At 42.7% G+C, this 22,346-nt stretch overlaps 1 protein-coding gene across 1 annotated transcript in view; it reads right to left on the minus strand.

Moving 5' to 3' along the window:
- Nucleotides 1-22,346, minus strand: part of LOC128136117 (tyrosine-protein kinase Fer-like) — a 194,526-nt gene that overhangs the window by 16,886 nt on the left and 155,294 nt on the right. The window lies entirely within an intron of this gene.

The following is a 22,346-nucleotide window of genomic DNA, read 5'->3' on the forward strand; positions in this document are numbered from 1 at the left end:
AGTAGAGTCAGGACCCTGAATTTTAGGAGAGCAAACTTTCAGTTGTTTAAGGAACTAGTGGATGTGACCTCCTGGGAAGCTGCCTTCAGGGATAAAGGAGCAGAACAGAGCTGGCAGCTCTTTAAGGATATTTTTCTTAAAGCGCAAGAGCTCTCAATTCCCATGTGTAAGAAATCAGGCAAGGAAGGCAGGAGACTGGCATGACTGAGTAAGGACCTCCTAGTCAAAGTATAAGAAGGAAATGCACAGGCAGTGGAACCAGGGACATGTATCCTGGGAAGAATATAAGGATGCTGCCTAGATGCATAGGGATGGGATTAGGAAAGCTAAGGCACAGCCGGAGCTGAATTTGGAGAGGGATGTGACGAATAATAATAAGGGCTTCTACAGGTACATTGAAGAAAGGCTATATGAAGAAAGGCTGAGAGATTTGGGGTTGTTCAGCCTGAAGAAGAGAAGGCTCCGGGGAGACCTTACTGCAGCCTTTCAAAGTATAAAGGGGGCTTATAGGAAAGAAAGAGAGAGACTTTTTACAAGGGCCTGTAGTGACAGCACAAAGGGCAAGGGTTTTAAACTGAAAGATGATATTTAGATTGGACACAAGGAAGAAATTTTTTATGATGAGGATAGTGAAACACTGGAACAGGTTGCCCAGAGAATTTGTGAATGCCCCATCCCTGGAAGCATTCAAGGTCAGGTTGGATGGGCCTTTGAGCAACCTGATCTAGTGAAAGATGTCCCTGCCCATGGTAGGGGGGTAGACTAGATGATCTTTGAAGGTCCTTTCCAACCCAAACCATTCTATGATTCTATAATATACATATATGCTACAAGTGATAGAATTTCAGGTTCCATTTTCAAACTTTTTAAATTAGATTTCCCAATAATCAGACTATTTTTCCTTTCTTACTTTTTGTCACAATGCAGTTTGCTACATTTATTGGATTATTTAAATCAAGTACTTTTTCTTCTTTGTAATTTTATCATTTAGCTTTCTCTGAATGTGAATTTTGCCTGTATTTTTGCTTTTTTCTGAATTACCAGTTTATTTACCACTTTTTAATATCAGTGTCCAGAGCTGCATGTAGTGTTCTGTTCAGTGTGACTCACTGCTGCCTTACAGGCTATCTATTTCTAGTGCGTGGATACCTATTGTAATTCTTTATGCTAACTCTGAAAAAGGGGATATGAATGATACGCTATGCTAGATATGAAATAAATTTGTCATTAATATGCATATCAGAATATAAAAGAAGTATACAATTCATCAGTGAAATGAAAGTGGTGTATATAGCCCAGAATGTTAGGGGAAATAAGTGAACAATAGTGTCAAGTTTTTTGTTTGTTTGTTTGTTTTTTAATATTAAATCAGTAGCTGCAACTAGTAAATTAGCTGAAGTGGATCTGAATTGTGTCCAACGGATATGTTTACATTATCAAATAATTCAGTGCAAGAGAAGCAGATAAACAGACTGAAGTAACTGGTGCTGAGGTTCCTCAGATTTCCATTATACAAAGTCAGAGAGGTTTACTTAGGATTAAACGTAGTCTGGTCTTCTGTACCAAACATGGTCCCAAACTGTGTGCAGCAAAGCTATCATACAAATTTTGGCTTCCTAAACTGCAGGCTTCTCTAGGGAGCACCATTTTGTCCAGCATATCAGTGCCACATCAGAGCCCTTGCCATCATTGCTCACAAAAGACTCCATATTGTTTCTGTTCCTTCTCATGGCATTTTGAGTTACATCATTGTGCCTGATGACTGCCCTACCTTCCAGCTCAAAGTTTGGACAACATCTACTGCAAAGAATCAAAACACCAGTAGGAGTGAATCATGTGAGTTTAAAGAATAGATTAAAACTATCATAGAATAAAACTATCAAAGAAAAATGCTGGCTCACTGTCAAATATAAAAGATTACCAGGCACTATAGTAGTTACTTATAGTAAGACTCCAAAAGGAAGCTGAAGCACTTCAATATAATGGCTACTTCCTGGTTAAAAAAAAAGCTGGAATTGTATGTTTAAGGATGAAAATATGTCTTTATATTTTACATTGGAAAATCTTCCATAACTTTTACATTTTTCTGAGGGCTCTCTCTGCTTGACTCTTTCTGAAGCTTACAATGATCTCCTGTAGTAGGAAAGACAGTTATTTACTTACAAACATATAAACAGCTAATTTCAATTACAATTCAATCCATCTGTTTTACAGAAGAAAAACAATATACACTGAGAAGTTAAACACTTGTAAATTAAAACACATTAATAAATAACTAAGATAAGTATATCTGTAACCACAGTAATATTATTTCACACTTTAATTCAACTAAAATAAGACAATAGCAGGCATGGGAGGTCCTGTCATCTCAATTTTGTCATTTGTTTTCATGAGACTCAGAATTTCTGTTCAGGCACATGATAATTCCTGATCATTTCAAGCTAGAAAGATATTAAACCCTTATCTATTACTAGTTTTTCATGTAAGCAGTTACTTCAGCTCCCATAAGGATACTGGAAGTACAAAAGGGAGCAGGGGTACTCCCAGTAAAATAAAATGAGGAGGGAGTAAGGGTTCATGATTCCATCCATGCCCTTACAAGCAGGATAAGCAAACTAGTCCAGCTAATCATGTGCAGGAGAAGAGAGTCTGCACAAGCAATAATGGGAAGGAAGGGCAGCTTCATGGCAGTGAATGAGGAGTCAGGAAGGTCTATGATACCAAATAGGCAGGACAGTCAATTCAATCATTAGTAAATGGGAATGGAGATGTTTGTAACCAACTAACTATGAAGAAGTGATATTCATAGCAGGTAAGTTTAAAAACTCCTCTTTTGAATGTTTATAAGCTTACTCATTATACTGATCTCCAAAATCCTGCCCAGAAATTACTCCAAAAGCAGGAAGTCTTTCTAATCAAGTAATGTTACTTATTCTGCCACCTTAATTCCTATGTAAAGTTTTTCAAAACTGGGACTTGGCCCTTGTTTCGCTGATTTATTTTTATTTCCCAGAACCCATGAGATTTGATGAAATATCTGATATCCAGCTTTGCCAGGTTTCTGATCTTTTTCTGGCAGACTTGAGTGACTCAGCTTGAATCTGTGAACAACAAAATACCGTAACATTGATTCAATAATTCTTACAGCTCCATGTTCCTTGATCTCTCTCAATCTTCCAAATCAGTTACCATGCCGATAAGACTTTCTTCACTGACTGCAGCTTTGCATAAGGGTGTCCTGGTTTCAGCTGGGATAGAGTTAACTGTCTTCCTAGTAGCTGGTACAGTGCTATGTTTTGAGTTCAGTATGAGAAGAATGTTGATAACACCGATGTCTTCAGTTGTTGCTCAGTAGTGTTTAGACTGAAGTCAAGGATTTTTCAGCTTCTCATGCCCAGCCGGTGAGAAAAGCTGGAGGGGCACAAGAAGTTGGCACAGGACACAGCCAGGGCACCTGACCCAAACTGGCCAACAAGGTATTCCATACCATGTGACGTCCCATCTAGTATAGGAACTGGGGAGTGGGGGCGGGGAATCGCCGCTCGGGGGACTGGCTGGGTGTCGGTCGGCGGGTGGTGAGCAATTGCACTGCGCATCATTTGTACATTCCAATCCTTTCATTATTACTGTTGTCATTTTATTAGTGTTATCATTATCATTATTAGTTTCTTCTTTTCTGTTCTATTAAACCATTCTTATCTCAACCCACGGGTTTTGCTTCTTTTCCCGATTTTCTCCCCCATCCCACTGGGTGGGGGGGAGTGAGTGAGCGGCTGCGTGGTGTTTAGTTGCTGGCTGGGGTTAAACCACGACAGTCCTTTTTGGCGCCCAACGTGGGGCACGAAGGGTTGAGATAACGACAAACCTGACCAGAGCTTGTTAAAACAAATTTGTTATAAGCATTCATTATATCGGTCTAATAGTCGCTGGTCATTATGTTGATTTATGTGTTCTTAGAGTTGTTGCTCTGGTTTTTAAAGTTCTGTTATGTATCACCTCGCTTGCTGTATGTAGTCCCTCTTCTGCTGCTTATCATCCGTGGGAGGTGGATTAAGGTTTTCGCTTTGATGTATTGTATAACACTGGTTTATGGTATGATAAAGTCATCGGCTGTGGGATTAATCCGGTACTTGCACTCAGCATTGTCACCTTTATACTCCGGGAGCCATGTGTGGGAAACTATTAATAATTATACCATTTACCTTTCCTCCTTGGAAAACCAGTCTATGGGTGGGATACCTTTCTTCCCCTCTCCTTTCTCCTTCAGTCCAGTTACAATGGTGTTTGAGAATTTTGAAAAATTTGAATACTCTTGGGATGTTGGGACCAGCACGGTCCTAGCCCTACTGCTAGGAATTAGCATGCTTCTGAATGTGGTTCAGCTCTCGTTTAAGGTTAAACAACTATTTAAGAAGATCACCCAGAGATCTGCCCCAAGGCTGGATAATTATGAGTGGCAGGGTGTGTGGGGTAGTATGGGCAAGTACCTAGAAAAGTGGGCACCTCCAATGTTTTGGAAATTCACCCCTGAACAAGTGCAGAATCCAGAAGAACTAGTAAAATATTTGGAAAAGGTATGCTGTCACCCCGGCAGCTCCAGAGAGATACAAATTACTGCAACGTGCTGGGGCCTGGCCCATGCCTATCGAGCCCTGTTCGACACCACTCAGTACCCTCAAGGGGAAGAGAAGGTCTCTGGACCTAACAACAAAACGATGAGCACTGCGGTCACTCAAACCTCGGCAACGGGCACTGCGGCCCCTCCAGCCCCGGCGACGAGCACTGTGGCTACCCAAACCTCACTGACAGGCACTGCAGCCCCTCCAGCCTCGGCAATGAGCAGGGCAGCTACCCAAACCTTGGCAACAGACACTGCGGTCCCTCCAGCCCCAGCAACGAGCACAGCAGCTACCCAAACCTTGTGTCCTGGTTTCAGCTGGGATAGAGTTAACTGTCTTCCTAGTAGCTGGTACAGTGCTATGTTTTGAGTTCAGTATGTGAAGAATGTTGATAACACTGATGTTTTCAGTTGTTGCTCAGTAGTGTTTAGACTAATGTCAAGGATTTTTCAGCTTCTCATGCCCAGCCAGTGAGAAAGCTGGAGGGGCACAAGAAGTTGGCACAGGACACAGCCAGGGCACCTGACCCAAACTGGCCAACAGGTGTATTCCATACCATGTGACGTCCCATCCAGTTTAGGAACGGGGAAGTGGGGGGGGGGCAGGGATTCACCGCTCGGGGACTGGCTGGGTGTCGGTCGGCGGGTGGTGAGCAATTGCACTGTGCATCATTTGTACATTCCAATCCTTTCATTATTGCTGTTGTCATTTTATTAGTGTTATCATTATCATTACTAGTTTCTTCTTTTCTGTTCTATTAAACCGTTCTTATCTCAACCCACGGGTTTTGCTTCTTTTCCCGATTTTCTCCCCCATCCCACTGAGTGGGGGGGAGTGAGTGAGCGGCTGCGTGGTGTTTAGTTGCTGGCTGGGGTTAAACCACGACACCTTGGCAACAGACACTGCGGTTATCCAAGACCCGGCGAGTGGTACTGCAACTGAACCAGCGGACCAACCTGCACCAGTATCAGTTGCCCCCATACAGAAAAAGAAATATACAAAAAAATCAGTTCGCTTAGCGAAGGATGAAGGCGAACCAGGGTCATCACGGGAACAGGAGGAAGAGGCAGAACCAGAGGTAATCACCCGGTCCCTATCCTTGAGTGAGCTGCGGGATATGCGAAAAGATTTTGGCCGCCGTATAGGTGAGCATATTATCACCTGGCTCCTCCGATGCTGGGACAATGGGGCTAATAGCTTGGAATTAGAAGGTAGGGAAGCCCAGCAGCTGGGATCGCTTGCCAGGGAAGGTGGCATTGACAAGGCAATTGGAAGAGGGACACAAGCCATCAGCCTCTGGAGGCGACTCCTGTCAAGTGTGAAGGAAAGGTACCCCTTTAAGGAAGATGTTATATGTCAATCAAGCAAGTGGACAACCATGGAAAAAGGTATCCAATACATGAGGGAATTAGCTGTGCTAGAGACAATTCATCATGATCCAGACAACCCACAATTACCCAAAGATCCAGACGAAGTCCAATGCACACGACCCATGTGGCAGAAGTTTGTACGGAGCGCACCATCGTCCTATGCCAACTCACTGGCGATAATGACCTGGAAAGACGAAGAGGCACCGACAGTGGATGAAGTGGCTCGCCAACTCTGTCAATACGAAGAAAATCTCTCCTCCTCCCTACAAGCCTGCATTTCGGCTGTGGAGAAGCTGTCCCAGGATTTCCAGCAATTCAAAGAGGAGATGTCCTGTTGCCCACCTGTAAGGACCAATGTCTCAGCTATTAGGAGTGAGCGCTCCTCTGCCCAAGAGAGAGAATATAGAAGGTACACACCGCGAGGTGCCCTGTGGTTTTACTTATGTGATCATGGAGAGGACATGAGGAAATGGGATGGAAAACCTACCTCGGTCCTAAATGCACGGGTACGTGAGCTGCGAGGAAAAAACACCACAAAACGGGATTCTACCAGGAAAAATGCTGCTCCGGTTTCCAAGCAGAGAAGGGCTGATCTTATTTCTGATCCTCTTGAAGGGACTTCTGAGCCAATTTTATGAGAAGTGAATACTGGATACTCTGACCAGAATTAGAGGGGCCCTGCCTCCAGCCAGGTGGAGGAAAGGGATAACCGGGTCTATTGGACTGTGTGGATTCGATGGCCTGGCACGTTAGACCCACAGGAGTATAAGTCTCTAGTAGACACCAGCGCACAGTGTACTTTAATGCCATCAAGTTATGAAGGGGCAGAACCCATCTGTATTTCTGGTGTGACAGGGGGATCCCAAGAGTTAACTGTATTGGAAGCTGAAGTAAGCCTAACTGGGAATGAATGGCAGAAACACCCCATTGTGACTGGTCCAGAGGCTCCGTGCATCCTTGGCATAGACTATCTCAGGAGAGGGTATTTTAAGGACCCAAAGGGGTATCAATGGGCTTTTGGTATAGCTGCCTTGGAGACGGAGGGCACGGAACAGCTGTCTACCCTGCCTGGTCTCTCTCAAGACCCTTCGATTGTGGGGTTGCTGAGGGTGAAAGAACAACAAGTGCCAATTGCTACCACGACGGTGCACCGGCGCCAATATCGCACCAACCGAGACTCTCTGATTCCCATCCACAAGTTGATTCACCAACTGGAGAGCCAAGGAGTGATCAGCAAAACTCGCTCACCTTTTAATAGTCCCATATGGCCCGTGCGAAAGTCTAATGGGGAGTGGAGACTAACAGTTGACTATCGCGGCCTGAATGAAGTTACGCCACCGCTGAGTGCTGCCGTTCCAGATATGCTAGAACTTCAATACGAACTAGAGTCAAAGGCAGCCAAGTGGTATGCTACAATTGACATTGCTAATGCGTTTTTCTCAATCCCTCTGGCAGCAGAGTGTCGTCCACAATTTGCCTTTACTTGGAGGGGTGTCCAGTACACTTGGAATCGATTGCCCCAGGGGTGGAAACACAGCCCCACCATTTGCCATGGACTAATCCAGACTGCACTGGAAAAAGGTGAAGCTCCGGAACACCTGCAATACATTGATGACATCATCGTATGGGGCAACACGGCAGAAGAAGTTTTTGAAAGGGAAGAAAATAATACAAATCCTTCTGAAAGCTGGTTTTGCCATAAAACAAAGTAAGGTCAAGGAACCTACACTGAAGATCCAGTTTTTAGGAATAAAATGGCAAGACGGGCGTTGTCAGATCTCCATGGATGTGATCAACAAAATAGCAGCTATGTCTCCACTGACTAATAAAAAAGAAACACAGGCCTTGTTAGGTGTTGTGGGTTTTTGGAGAATGCATATTCCAAATTACAGTCTGATTGTAAGCCCTCTCTATCAAGTGACCCGGAAGAAGAATGATTTTCAATGGGGCCCTGAGCAACAACAAGCCTTTGAACAAATTAAATGGGAGATTGTTCATGCAGTAGCCCTTGGACCAGTCCAGGCAGGACAAGATGTTAAAAATGTGCTCTATACTGCAGCTAGGGAGAATGGCCCTACCTGGAGCCTCTGGCAGAAAGCATCAGGGGAGACTCAAGGCCAACCCCTAGGGTTTTGGAGTCGGGGATACAGAGGATCGGAAGCTCGCTATACTCCAACTGAAAAAGCGATACTGGCAGCATATGAAGGAGTTCGAGCTGCCTCAGAAGTGGTTGGTACTGAAACGCAGCTCCTCTTAGCACCCCGACTGCCAGTGCTGGGCTGGATGTTCAAAGGGAGGGTCTCCTCTACACATCACGTGACTGATGCCACGTGGAGTAAGTGGATTGCACTGATCACACAACGGGCTCGCATAGGAAACCCCAGTCGCCCAGGAATTTTGGAAGTGATCATGGACTGGCCAGGAGGCAAAGATTTTGGAATGTTGCCAGAGGAGGAGGTGACACGGGCTGAAGAGGCCCCGCTGTATAATAAACTGCCAGAAAATGAGAGACTATATGCCCTGTTCACTGATGGGTCCTGTCGCATTGTGGGAAAACATCGGAGGTGGAAGGCTGCTGTACGGAGTCCTACACGACAAGTTGCAGAAACTGCTGAAGGAGAAGGTGAATCGAGTCAGTTTGCAGAGGTGAAAGCCATCCAGCTAGCGTTAGACATTGCTGAAAGAGAGAAGTGGCCAGTGCTCTATCTCTATACTGACTCATGGATGGTGGCAAATGCCCTATGGGGGGTGGCTACAGCAATGGAAGCAGAGCAACTGGCAGCACAGAGGTAAACCCATTTGGGCTGCCACACTGTGGCAAGATATTGCTGTTCGGATAGATAATCTGGTTGTAAAAGTATGTCACGTAGATGCTCATGTACCCAAGAGTCAGGCCACTGAAGAACATCAAAACAACCAGCAGGTGGATCAGGCTGCCAAGATTGAAGTGGGTCAGGTGGAGCTGGACTGGCAACATAAGGGAGAGCTATTTATAGCTCGGTGGACCCATGGTACCTCAGGCCATCAGGGAAGAGATGCAACATATAGATGGGCTCGTGATTGAGGGGTGGACTTAACCATGGACATTGTCGCGAAGGTTATCCATGAATGTGAAACCTGTGCTGCAATTAAGCAAGCCAAGTGGTTGAAGCCCCTTTGGTATGGAGGGCGATGGCTGAAATATAAATATGGGGAGGGCTGGCAGATTGACTATATCACACTCCCACAAACCCGCCAAGGCAAGCGCCATGTGCTTACAATGGTGGAAGCAACCACCAGATGGCTGGAAACATCCTGTGTCCCATGCCACTGCCCGGAATACTATCCTGGGCTTTGAAGAGCAAGTTTTATAGCGACACAGCACTCCAGAAAGAATCAAGTCGGACAACGGAACTCATTTCCGAAACAACGTCATAAACACCTGAGCCAAAGAACATGGCATTGAGTGGGTGTATCACATCCCCTATCATGCACCAGCCTCTGGGAAAATTGAACGATACAATGGACTGCTGAAAACTACACCGAGAGCAATGGGGGGGGGTGGGACTTTCCAACATTGGGATACACATTTAGCAAAAGCCACCTGGTTGCTTAATAGTAGAGGATCTGCCAGTTGGGCTGGCCCCGCCCAACCAAGACTTCCACATACTGTAGAAAGAGATAAAGTCCCTGTAGTGCGCATGAAGAGTATGTTAGGGAAGACAGTCTGTGTTAGTCCTGCCTCAGGCAGAGACAAACCCATCCAAGGGATTGCTTTTGCTCAAGGACCGGGGTGCACTTGGTGGGTGATGCAGAAGGATGGGGAAGTTTGATGTGTACCTCAAGGAAATTTGATTTTGGGAGAGAATAGCCAGTGAATTAGGCTGTATGATGTTAACTGCTAAATAACCTGCCAATGAATGTCATTGTATCTATAGTGGCTATATGCCATATCAAGGGTATTACAGTAAGAATTACCCAAATGACTGAAGAATGGACTTTGAAACCGAGCCAAGTGCAACAGTAATGAAACTTGAACTGGTGCCCAGCGATTTCCTCAAGATCAACATCTTCGACCTGCAGGCCAAGGGCGTGGGTTGCACCAAATGTACCAGCCGCAAGCTCCAGAGGCAGCATGCAACAATCCAACACCTCACACCATCTCTCCTATCCTGAAGGACTGTTACAACAGATGGAGCCCCAAAGTCATGGACTAAATAAAATTGATGGACACATTAGAGGGATGGCCCATAGACTAAGAGAATGCTATTTGTGTGTGTGGGGGGGTGTCCATATACATATATATATATCTCTCAAAGACAGGGAAAGTAGTGGTGATTAATTGGAAAATGTAGGATCTGGGCATGATGTAGATGGTATAGAATAAGGGGTGGATAATGTCCTGGGTTCAGATGGGACAGAGTTATTTTTCACAGGAACCTGGGAGGGGGCACAGCCAGGACAGCTGACCTGAACTAGCCAAGGAGCTATTCCGTACCATGTGACATCATGCTCACTATATAAATGGGGAGTGGGCTGGGGAGTGCTCTCGGCTTTTGGTGGGGGAAGTGGCAGAGTGTTGGGTTCCAGGTGGTGAGCAGTTGCACTGTGCATCACTCGTATACTCTTTTATTAATACTGTTGTTGTTGTTGTTGTAACTTCTCATTTTGTGTTGTCCCAGTAAATTGTCCTTATCTCAACCCTCAAGGTTCCGTTTTGTTTTCTTTTCTCCTTTCTGATTCTCCTCCCCATCCCTCCGGAGGGGGGCAGGGAGGAGTGAGCGAGCAGCTGCGTGGTCCTTTGTTACCGGCTGGGCTGAAACCACGAGAAATTAAAAATAGGTCTTCAGCCTCTCTCTACCTAGAAAGTACTTGTTGAAAATCTTTGTATTGGGTTTGTGTGGCAAGGTTTAGGTAGCGGGGGTGTTACAGGGGTGGCTTCAGTGAGAAGCTGCTAGAAGCTTCCCCTATGTACCATGGAATTAATGCCAGCTGGATCCAAGACAGACCCGGCACCGGCCAAGGCTGAGCCAATCAGCGATAGTGGTAGCGCCTCTGGGATAACATATTTAAGAAGGGAAAAAAGATGTGGCGGGCACAGAAACTGCAGCCGGAGAGAAGAGTGAGAACATGTAAGAGAAACAACCCTGCAGACACCAAGGTCAGTGAAGAAGGAGGGGGAGGAGATGCTCCAGGCGCCGGAGCAGAGATTCCCCTGCAGCCCGTGGTGAAGACCATAGTGAGGCAGGCTGTCCCCCTGCAGCCCATGGAGGTCCACGGTGGAGCAGATATCCACCTGCAGCCTGTGGAGGACCCCACACCAGAGCAGGTGGGTTCCTGAAGGAGGCTGTGACCCCGTGGGAAGCCCGCGCTGGAGCAGGCTCCTGGCATGACTTGTGACCCCGTGGGGGACCCACGCTGGAGCAGTGTGCTCCTGAAGGACTGCACGCCATGGAAAGGACCCATGCTGGAGCAGTTCGTGAAGATCTGCAGCCCATGGGAAGGACCCATGTTGGAGAAGTTCGTGGAGGACTGTCTCCCATGGGAGGGACCCCATGCTGGAGCAGGGGAAGAGTGTGATGAGTCCTGCCCCTGAAGAGGATGAAGCGCCAGAGATAACGTGTGATGAACTGACCCCAACCCCCATTCCCCATCCCTCTGCGCCCCTGGGGTGGGCTAGGTAGAGAATTCGGGAGTAAAGTTGTGCCCGGGAAGAAGGGTGGGGTTGGGGGAAGGTGTTCTAAGATTTGGTTTTATTTCTCATTACCCTACTCTGGTTGATTGGCAATAAATTAAGTTAATTTTCCCTAAGTCGAGTCTGTTTTGCCTGTGACGGTAATTGGTTGAGTAATCTCTCTCTGTCCTTATCTTGACCCACGAGCCCTTTGTTATATTTTCTCTCCCCTGTCCAGCTGAGGTGGGGGGAGTGATAGAGCAGCTTTGGTGGGCACCTGGCCTCCAGACAGGGTCAACATACCACAATCTTTTTCCTCTAAATCATGGAGAGACCAACTTTATAGTCCTACAAGGAATGATGGAATTTTCTGCTGAAACAGGGTCCCATGAGAGGAGCCCCTGAAAAAGGATGGAAGGTTGTGTGAGCAGTACAGCCTGACTTATACAGAAAGTAGGCAGACTGCAGAAAAATAGTTTCAGCCAATGATTATCTTCCTACATTTAAGCTAGTTAGACTATATATAAACAGTTATGGTTGGACTTGATGATCTTAAAGGTTTTTTCCAACCTAAATGGTTCTATGATTCTATGATTATAAAAGTAAAATTTAACGCTAAAATGTGAAAATATTTAGAATATGTTTTCCTGAATTTTATATTCATTAGATGCATATGAGACATAAACTGTTTTAGAGATTCATGTCACTACATAGTACATGAACTTTAAACTAAGATACTAACTTAGCGTGCCTGCTTTTGTTTAGACACAGATTACAATGCAGCATTGTGCTGCCAAAAGTTTAAATGCTCCAGATGATAGTGCATGTTTACTTATTGGGCTCTTCATGTTATTTGTAAAGGAAATAGGTTGAGCAAGAAAAATTTTCCACCAGAAGATTAAAATGATTAATGAATTACTAGGAATTATACAACTCAGTAGTTTAAATGTTGAGGAAGTAAGCAAACTGGAACTGTATTAACAGAAGAACAACTTTTTCATTGTTATTTACATAAATGAAAGACACAGTAAATATAAGGAGAGTTCATAAAGGGAAGAGAAACCAAATGAAATGTTAGTTTGTTGAGCTGATCCCTGAGCAGTACAGCAAAAGTTTATCAACAGCATCATTTCAAATCACCAGTTTAAAATCATTAATTTTGTCCTGGTTTCAGCTGGGATAGAGTTATTTGTCTTCCTAGTAGCTGGTATAGTGCTATGTTTTTGAGTTCAGTATGAGAAGAATGTTGATAACCGATGTTTTCAGTTGTTGCTAAGATTTATGTTTAGTCTAAAGTCAAGGATTTTTCAGCTTCTCATGCCCAGCCAGCGAGAAAGCTGGAGGGGCACAAGAAGTTGGCACAGGACAGAGCCAGGGCAGCTGACCCAAAGAGGCCAACAGGGTATTCCATACCATGTGATGTCACATCTAGTATATAAACTGGGGGGAGTGGGGGCGGGGGGATTGCTGCTTGGGGACTAGCTGGGTGTCAGTGAGTGGGTGGTGAGCAATTGCATTGTGCATCACTTGTATATTCCAATCCTTTTATTATTACTATTGTCATTTTATTAGTGTTATCATTATCATTATTAGTTTCTTCTGTTCTATTAATCTGTTCTTATCTCAACCCACAAGTTTTACTTTTCTTCCCGATTCCCTCCCCCATCCCACTGGGTGGGGGTGTGTGGAATGATTGCTGGAGGTGACTTATCGATATGATACCCCCCCCCTCAAGGGAAGGTGAACCTCCAGGGAGGAATACAGTGGACACGTAAAGAATCGGTTCCATGGTAGTTCCCTAAGCAACATAACCTGCAACCTTAATTGTTAGCAACACCAGGGGAGCTTGGTGTGCTGACTCTGAAAAGTAACACGGAGGATGGAGCGGAGTGGAGACACTGCGGCCAGGCTCTGTGATTGCAGGGATAGGGAACTGGAACGATAGGAACAAGAACAGTTGGTCCCTGCACTGAATCCACTGAAGCAAGGAGATAAAATAATGGGGGTTCTGTCAACCTAATGCCCTACTTTTGATTTATATTACACATGCCCAGTACTGGGGTACTGACATGTAACATCATGTTCTCTGGGTGAACTTTACTCATTATAATACCAAAACACACCTCCATCCTAAAAGCTACCTACCTCCAAGGTGCAACCACCCCCCCATGGAGCACGCGCTCTGAATTTTTTCTAGCATATACCTTTAAAAGCAAAGCGAGAAAACTTTATACCAGTCAAAGTAAAGGTATGTATGACTAGAGTCACTCAAGCTCCACATAAAAAGAAAAATAGTATAAAAAGACCCAAAAAGAGGAAGACTATTAAGGAAGATACCATCATAGACAAGTCGGGAGGACATCGCTGACTTCTGGGATCAGTCAACGGGCTGAGCCTCTCTTCCCCTCCCATAGGGACGCCTATTGGGTGATATTTGAACACTCGGCTGTACCGAGTGCTTCCCTGGGAAACTTGGAAATCTCTATATATGAGTTGCTTTCTTTTTTGATTTCACACGCTGTATTCAATATTTGCACATGCTTTGCAGACAGTGTATTTATCACTGGCAATCCAAAAGAACCTGTACTGTTGTTTTAATAAACTGTGCTGCTCATTAATCTAGTCATGGTAGTTCGGTAATGCAACCAAACTCCCTGAGTCTGGTAATTCTCGTGCATTGAATGCAGCTAAGCCGAGAGCACAGTGTGCTATAAGTGCATCCGTCATCGTGATAGTTACGTGACCAGACTTATAGTGCTGAATTGGACATTACTCAGAAACTAAACCTAGCCGCCCCCAGCTCCCCTGACATCTGAGGATAAGCTGGAACGCAAGGGGGATTATTTTCTGCCAAATGCCTTTACCCTTTAACGCAACAGGGAAGTGAATGAGCGGCTGCATGGTACTTAGTTGCTGGCTGGGGTTAAACCACGACAAATTTCCATTAAGATATTCTACGTACATTTATTTTTAAAACCTGAAACCTGGTCTATGATACTCCAGTCTATTGCTATATGGCAAACAGAATGAAATGGTACAGTGTTCACTTGCCTCTCTCTCTTCCTAGATGACAACAGTCGAAGAGCACCATGTTAATTATTATAGGGTTGGAATTACCACACTTCAAAGTGCACGCAATAGTGTGAAAACTACTAAAAATAATTTTCTGGAGCATTGCAAAGCTCTGACATATTCACATTTTGTAACTCTGGTTAAAATAAATGTTAAGTTCCATAATGTAGTTTTAATAGCCACTGATGAATTAAGGTTCTTGTTCAGAAAGACTACCTCAATAGCATCACTCCCTTGGAGCACAGAAACAGACTGAAGACTCCAAACGCCTTGGTACAACATTAGCAGAGCATTGGCACACACTGCAGCCTTTAGACAGCTGCAGTGTTCCTTTGTTGCACTAGAAGCAGAGTGCCAAGTGGTGTGGAGAGGGGAGCATTGTTTTGGCAACAGTCAACACTTCCTTGTTTTGCTTAGCAACAACTAGGAGTCCCAAGAGCTGCTCTCCAAATCTATTTTTTTGGAAAGAGTTAGCAGAGAGATCCTCAGCCACCCACAATAGGGCTAGGAGAAGGAGGGCTTCTGCAGCCTTCTTGTATACTTGCCGCAAGTCTGTGTCATTTCTCCACGTAAATGTAATGTTTTTGTAATAGTTCTTCCATTAATAGTTATGATTAATAGACCAAATTGAAAATAATCAACAACCTGTGTAAAAACTGCAATGTTATAACTGCATGGTATCTTTATAATCTAATAAAGTCAGAGGAAATCCTGTTTTAGTGAAAAAAAAGTTATTAGGTTAGAGGTGATATAGAAATTTTCATAAAGGATATGCATAGTAAGAAATGAAAGCTCAGTACATGGTACTGCAATGTGGCAATCAAATTCAAAATTTGACTAAAAATTATTTCATAGGTATGAGAGTGAATAAATTTGGGGGGCTTTTTTTTTTTTAAACAACAACATACCTATATTAAGTGGCCAACAGAAAGTAACAGTTCTTTCATCGAAGTTCACATTTGCAGTTTTGAGTTTAAACAGAATGGAAATTTTTTTAAATATTCATATTGTAAAAAACATTATGCTTTGAAACATTGTTTTATATAAAACAGAGACATCATCTTATGAATAATTAAAATTTAAGCCTTATTTATTACATTTATGTGCTGTTTCAACTGTACCACTGACAATAATTCTCTGAAAGAATTATTGGCTGAAGCATGATCAACTATTATTATTAACCACCAACAGTATAGAATGTTTTGATTCGGTAATAAATGATTAAATGTTTTCTAGCTATGGAAAAAAGGTACAGAAAAGGAACTTTGCATGATCATTTAATTTTTTACATGCATTGCTGAATGAATCATAAAAAGCTAATTAATAATGACAATAACTGTACACAGAAGTATACAGACAGAAGAGACTAATAAATTTTCTGAGGATCTGCAACTTAAGTTTGTATAATACTTCTCCAAAGAAAAAAAACCCATAAATTTAATCATAAATTTAATATTTCTTCCACTACTGCTTTCTTTTATAAAGTCCTTAATAATCCCTCAGGAAATTTTATGAATTATGGGAGTGGATATCATCTTTTAAGAAATTACAGCTTGCACAATAAACCTTAATGAGTTTATGTAGGTAATAGAAAGGCAAACTCATTGCAAGGAAATGTAGTCTTTCTTCATAGTCATTACCAGCACAGAAAATTACAGAAACTACAATAAAGATCTTGAGTATTGCAATACCAACTTTTAAGCACTTTCTGCCCCAGGAGGAAAAGTAGTATTCAAAGAAACACATTGTGCTTGAGGACAATAAGGTACTTTAGAACAGAACTAAAACAGCCATTCTACTGAGAACTGAACTGCTTGGAGCTAGCCAAAATGAGACACTAGGCACAGACATGTATTTAGCTCCTATCCTCTACAAGATTTAGATACAGAAATCAAGCAGGGAAGTTCCATCTCCTTAGGAAGGAGACCTGCTCAGCTTTGGAGTTCAAACCATCACCTCCTATTTCCCAAGAGAGTTAGATCCCTACCAATATACTAAACTGAACAGGATCTACACTAAACTGAATAGGAACATATTATTCGTGTAGTAACTGAACCACTAACCCAGGGAGAAATAAAAGATTCAGAGTAAGTAAAAAAGAAGCAGTAGTAATATGAATAATGACATGGAAGAACTGGACCGAAGAGCTTGATTATCTCACCATGAAATACAAAAAAAGAAGCAGTAGTAATTTGAATAAATATATGGAAGAACTAGACCACAGAACTTGATCATCTCACTATTGAATAAGTCTTCTTTAATTCAAGATATGAGAGACTTCCAGAACATTAACTCTAGTGACTGAAAGGAAAGCTTGAGTAAGGAATATACCTTGATTGCTGTTTGTACCCATCTTCTCATATGCATGGTGTGTATAAGGAAAATAAGTGATTTGAATCTGATACCAACTCTATGCTATATCTGGCAGATGCATAGTTGAAGGCTATTGCTGATAACTTCAGTGAAAAACTGGCACTGGGAATGTTTATTAATTAATTACTTTTAAGATTCAAACTTTTATTATAGCATACTCCTAATAATTCATCTTGAATTTTGTTTACATTATTTTAAAAAATAAGCTGGTTCTTAATTTGTTTGTAAACCCCTTCCACAGGGGAAAAATCAATTTACTTCTCAAGTAAAACAGTGAAACTGTGTACAAAACACTGTCAATGCGCAAAGTAATTAACAGAAAAATAAAAAAAATATTTCTGCTAGTTTCAATTAGAATCATGTATGTTTTACTTGTAGATACAGCTGGAACAAAATTTTCATACAGAAATAATATTTTCAAAACTTAACTGTCCCTTTGATTTTAAGAGGTTTTACTAACTATCAAATGATAAAAACAGAGAAAAAACAGAACATAACTGCTTCTATCAATATTAAAATATTTTATCCAATAATAATTTGAATTATTTTCATTAAGACAAGATGGTGGGTAAGGAGAGGGGAAAATAAAACAAACAGCAAATATATTCAAATTCTCTGAACCACATACCTGCATCTTTTCTCCTGTATTGCCACAGGGTTGGTTTGGAAACTAAAACTAAATTATGGACAAATGCATTCAACATATGCAATCAAATACTGGAAAAGAAGATCGGTCATAAACGCTCATTGAACCAACTGAGATTATCACATGTCTATGCTAATCTTCTTGTACTGGGTCTGGTTGGGATGGAGCTAACTTTCTTCATAGTAGTCTGTATGTTGCTGTGTTTTAGATTTGTGACTAAAACAGTGTTGATAACACACCAGAGTTTGGCTATTGCTGAAGTGCTTGCACAGTGTCAAGGCCTTCTCTCTTTCTCACTCTGCCCCCTCAGAGAGTAGGCTGGGGTGAGCAAGAGGTTGGGAGGGGACGCAACCGGGACAGCTGACGCAAACTGACCAAAGAGATATTCCATACTATATAACATCATGTTCAGCAATAAAAGCTGGGGGGGGGAGTTTTTCCAAGGTAGCTGTTGCTTGGAGATTGGCTGGGCATTGGTCTGCTGGTGGGAGGTGGTGAATGACTGCCTTTGCATCACTTGCTTTTTTCTCTTTTTTCCTTCACTTATTAAACTGTCTTTATCTCAACCAATGAGTTTTTCTTGCTTTTGCTCTTCTTATTCTCTCCCCTATCCTGCTGCAAGGGAGTCACCGAGTGACTGAGTGGGGGCTTAGCTGCTGGCATGGCTTGAGAGGTTGGAGATAAAGACAAATTTGATCAGAGTGCGCTAGACTGAATTTATAGTTGTTAGACCTGTTTATCTGTTACTTGCTGTTGCTGTTTGCAATGTTGACTTGTTTGTTCATGACACTGGTTTATTTGTTCCCTCACCTGCTCCATGGTATGCTCCTGCTCTTGCTGTGCATCAAAATCCAGGGCTTGTTAACGGCTGCTTTTGGCTTTTGCTGTTTGCTATGCTGTTTATCACTTTGTTTTGCTTTGCCTGGGAGAGCTATGACAAAAGCACCTCCCCTTTTTTCTCTGGGGTAGATGTTTCCTGCCTTGTTACAATGGTCTTCAATTTCTTGAACATTCCAGAATGCTCATATTGGTGTGTGTCATGAATCTGATTTCAGCTTTTCCTAAGGTTAACCAACTAGTTGGGAATGCCATACAGGGATGTGCCCTGAAGTAGCCTGATCATGGGTGGCAAGGTGCGTGGGAGAATTTGAGCAGGTGGCTAGACCAGTTTTCACCTCCAATGGTGTGGGACTTCACTCCCCAACAGGCGTGGAATCCTGTTGAAGTAGCAGAACACTTGAAGAAAGGATGCCTTATCTATACCAGAGATACAACTTCTTGCACTGTGCTGGGGCCTGGCCTACGCCTACTGAGCCTGTGTCTGTATAGATGAGAGGGTCTCTGGATCTGAGACCTTACAAACAAACAGAATCTGTGGCTAAGCCAGAGACCCAAGCATCAACTATAACAGTTGCTCCTATATTCAAGAAGAAACAATGGAAGTGGAAGTCAACTTGGTTAGTAAGGGATGAAGAAGCTCCTCCTGAGAGGGAACAGGAGGAAGAATCAGAAGATGCAGCCTGTTCTGCAGCAGAAGAGCCGCAAGAACAAGAGAGGAAAGAGACAGAAATCATAAGCAAGTCAGAAACCACTGGGTCCCTATCCCTGAGTGAGCTGCGAGATATATGGAAAGGTTACAGCCATCATCCAGGCCAGAAAATTATCACCTGGTTGCTCCGATGCTGGGTTATTGGGGCCAACAGTCAGAAATTAGAGAGTAATGATGCCTGGCAGCTGGGAACCATCATTAGGCACTTGGAAATTGACAAAGGAATCAGAAGAAGGGCAACAATCCACAGCCTCTGGAGGAAGTTCCTGTCAAGCATGAAGGCAAGGTATCCCCTCAAGGAAGATCTTGTAAACTACCAAGGGAAGTACTCTATTGCAGAGGAAGGTGTCCAGTATCTGAGGGAATTAGCAGTGGTGGAGGTGATCTACAGCAACCTGGACAACAACCAGGCCTCCAAAGATCTGGATGATGTCCAGTGCATGCGGTCCATGTGGTGGAAGGTGTATGGAATGTACCAATGTCATACACCAGCACCCTAGCAATAATAGATTGGACAGATTGAGGCACCAAATGTGGGTAGACTGGCCTGCCAGCTCCAGCAATTCAAAGAGGATCTCTCTTCCTCCCCAACCCTACAGGCCTATGTCTCAGCTATCTTGACTGTCCCAACAGGTCTTCCTCCTCACCCATACAGACTGGCATCTCGGCTATAAAGTGTTGCATGGAGTCTGTCTTTCCCTGATCAAGGGAAAGGGAACCATGAGCCCACACCGTGTGCCACCCTGTGGTTTTATCTGCATGACCACAGGGAGAACATGAAGTGAGACGGTGCACCTACCTCAAACCTAGAAGCTCACATGCAGTGTGAGGAAAAATAGTGGGCAAAAAGGCTCCATTGGTGAAAATAACCCATGATTTGAGTTGTACAATGCCATAGTTGTATGATGCTATAGTTGTATGTCAGAAGTACTACAGCAGGAGCTGTCCAAACCAATGGAGGATGAACCTCATAAGGAACCGAGCAAGTGCAGCAGTGATGCAACCTGAGCTGGTTTCAGCTCCCAGCAATCCAGCACAACACACCATCTTTCCTGTCCTGAATGACCATCGCAACAGATGGAGCCCAAGTCATGGACTAAATGAACAGAATGGACATTTGAATGGGGATGGCCCTATAGACTAAGGGAATGATATCTGTGCATATGTCAAAGGACAGGGAAGGGTGTGGTGGTGGTTGATGAGAATGTATTGAATACTGTAGGACCTGAACATGATGCAAATGGTATGGAATAAGGGGTGGAGATTGTACTGGGTGAGGCTAAGATGGAGTTCATTTTCTTCATAACAGCCTGTATGTTGCCTTGTTTTAGATTTGTGGCTAAAACCAGTGTTGATAACACACTAATGTTTTAGCTATTTCTGAACAGTGCTTGCACGGTGTCAAGGCCTTCTCTCTTTCTCACTCTGCCCCCTCAGGGAGTAGGCTGGGGTGGGCAAGAGACTGGGAGGGGACACAGCCGGGACAGCTGATCTGAACTGACCAAATTGATATTCCATACCATATAATGTCATGCTCAGCAATAAAACTGGAGAGAGGGGTGGTGGAAGGAAGACTTCTTATAAAGTAGTTGTTGCTTGGAGACTGGCTGGGCATCGGTTTGCTGGTAGGAGGTGGTGAGTGATTGCTTTTGCATCACTTGCTTTTTCTCCTTCACTTACTAAACTGTCTTTATTGACCCATGAGATTATCACTGATAATGATAACTGAGATTATCATCACATCTCTATGCTAATTTTGTGTTTCTAATTAAGAGAAAAAAATGGAACCTTCTAAACAATAGCATGTTTTAAAAATGAAAAGCAAGAAACAATCTGTCAAACTAATTAAATGGAGATGAAATAACTGCATACTTTTGTATATCTTCAACCACTCCTTTTATTTCTTTTAATAACATCTATTCATGCAGCTTTCCTTATTTAAGCCCACTGATTTCTGCTTTTTAATCAGCACAAAGAGAGAGCAAAAAACTAGTGATTTCTGGAATCTAGATGAGATGAAAATGCAGATCAAAGAATCATTCATGTACATTAAGCATTCTAAGCCTGAAAAATTTAAACTTTATATCTGCACCTACTAAAACACCATAGAACACATGAAAATAGAAAACAGAGAGCAGATTAGTTGTTGCACTGTCTCAACTGCTGAAAGACTAAGCAAAAGCATGACTGAATTGGCAATTTAAAAAAGCCAGTTCAAATTTAAATGTAACTTTAAAATATAGAAACTGAGTGTAGCCAGTGCACTATAACTAAAAAGTGGCATTAAAATAATTTTAATAAGCTGCTGAGCAGTCTTTAGTTTCACATTAACAGCAAATCAAATGCACATGCTACTATAAATAAGTCACCTAAATTACTAAAAAAAAAAAACCCAACAAAAAAACTCTACACAAGGGTTCCAAACATCTTTAAAACAACAGATAGGAGTACTGCATAGCATAGTAGCAAAACAATTTATTTTTTATTGCAACCTACACAATAGAAACCATTTCTAATTAAGTATTATTTAAGATCCTTTTTTCCTGGCCAAAACAGTAATCAAAGCCTTTTGACTTTTAATTAAAAAAAAAAAAAAAAATTCTGCTGCTTAGTCTATTTTGTCTCTAATTTTCTTACCTTTTTTGTTTTCTCTAAAAGAACTACTTTTAGTTGATGAATTTTCTGACAAACAAGTGTTTCTTGTTCTTTTAAAATGTTTTTTTCTTTTTTCATAATGCTAAACCTTCTTCCTACTATAAATTAAATTGTTCCATTCTAATCTATGTGGTCTCAACATTAAACTTATCCATGACTAGATTGCATCATTGTTTTACCTGACCCATAAAGGAGGGAACAAGGGCTCCCATATTCCTTGTATAGACCATACAGTCACACCTTTGGTGCTCAAGTAAGGAGGGGCTGAAACTAATAGGGTTGAGTCCTGTACACCTAAGAGCTTTCTTAGAAAGCACTAGAGTTTGACTTTTCCCTGGTAGCCTGTCACTCTCTAATATATGTGCAGCATAGCACCAGAGTGCTGAACCCAGTAGTTTGCAATAGGTTC

Source organism: Harpia harpyja, chromosome W (genome assembly GCF_026419915.1).
Source record: "Harpia harpyja isolate bHarHar1 chromosome W, bHarHar1 primary haplotype, whole genome shotgun sequence".
Classification (NCBI taxonomy): Eukaryota; Metazoa; Chordata; class Aves; order Accipitriformes; family Accipitridae; genus Harpia; species Harpia harpyja.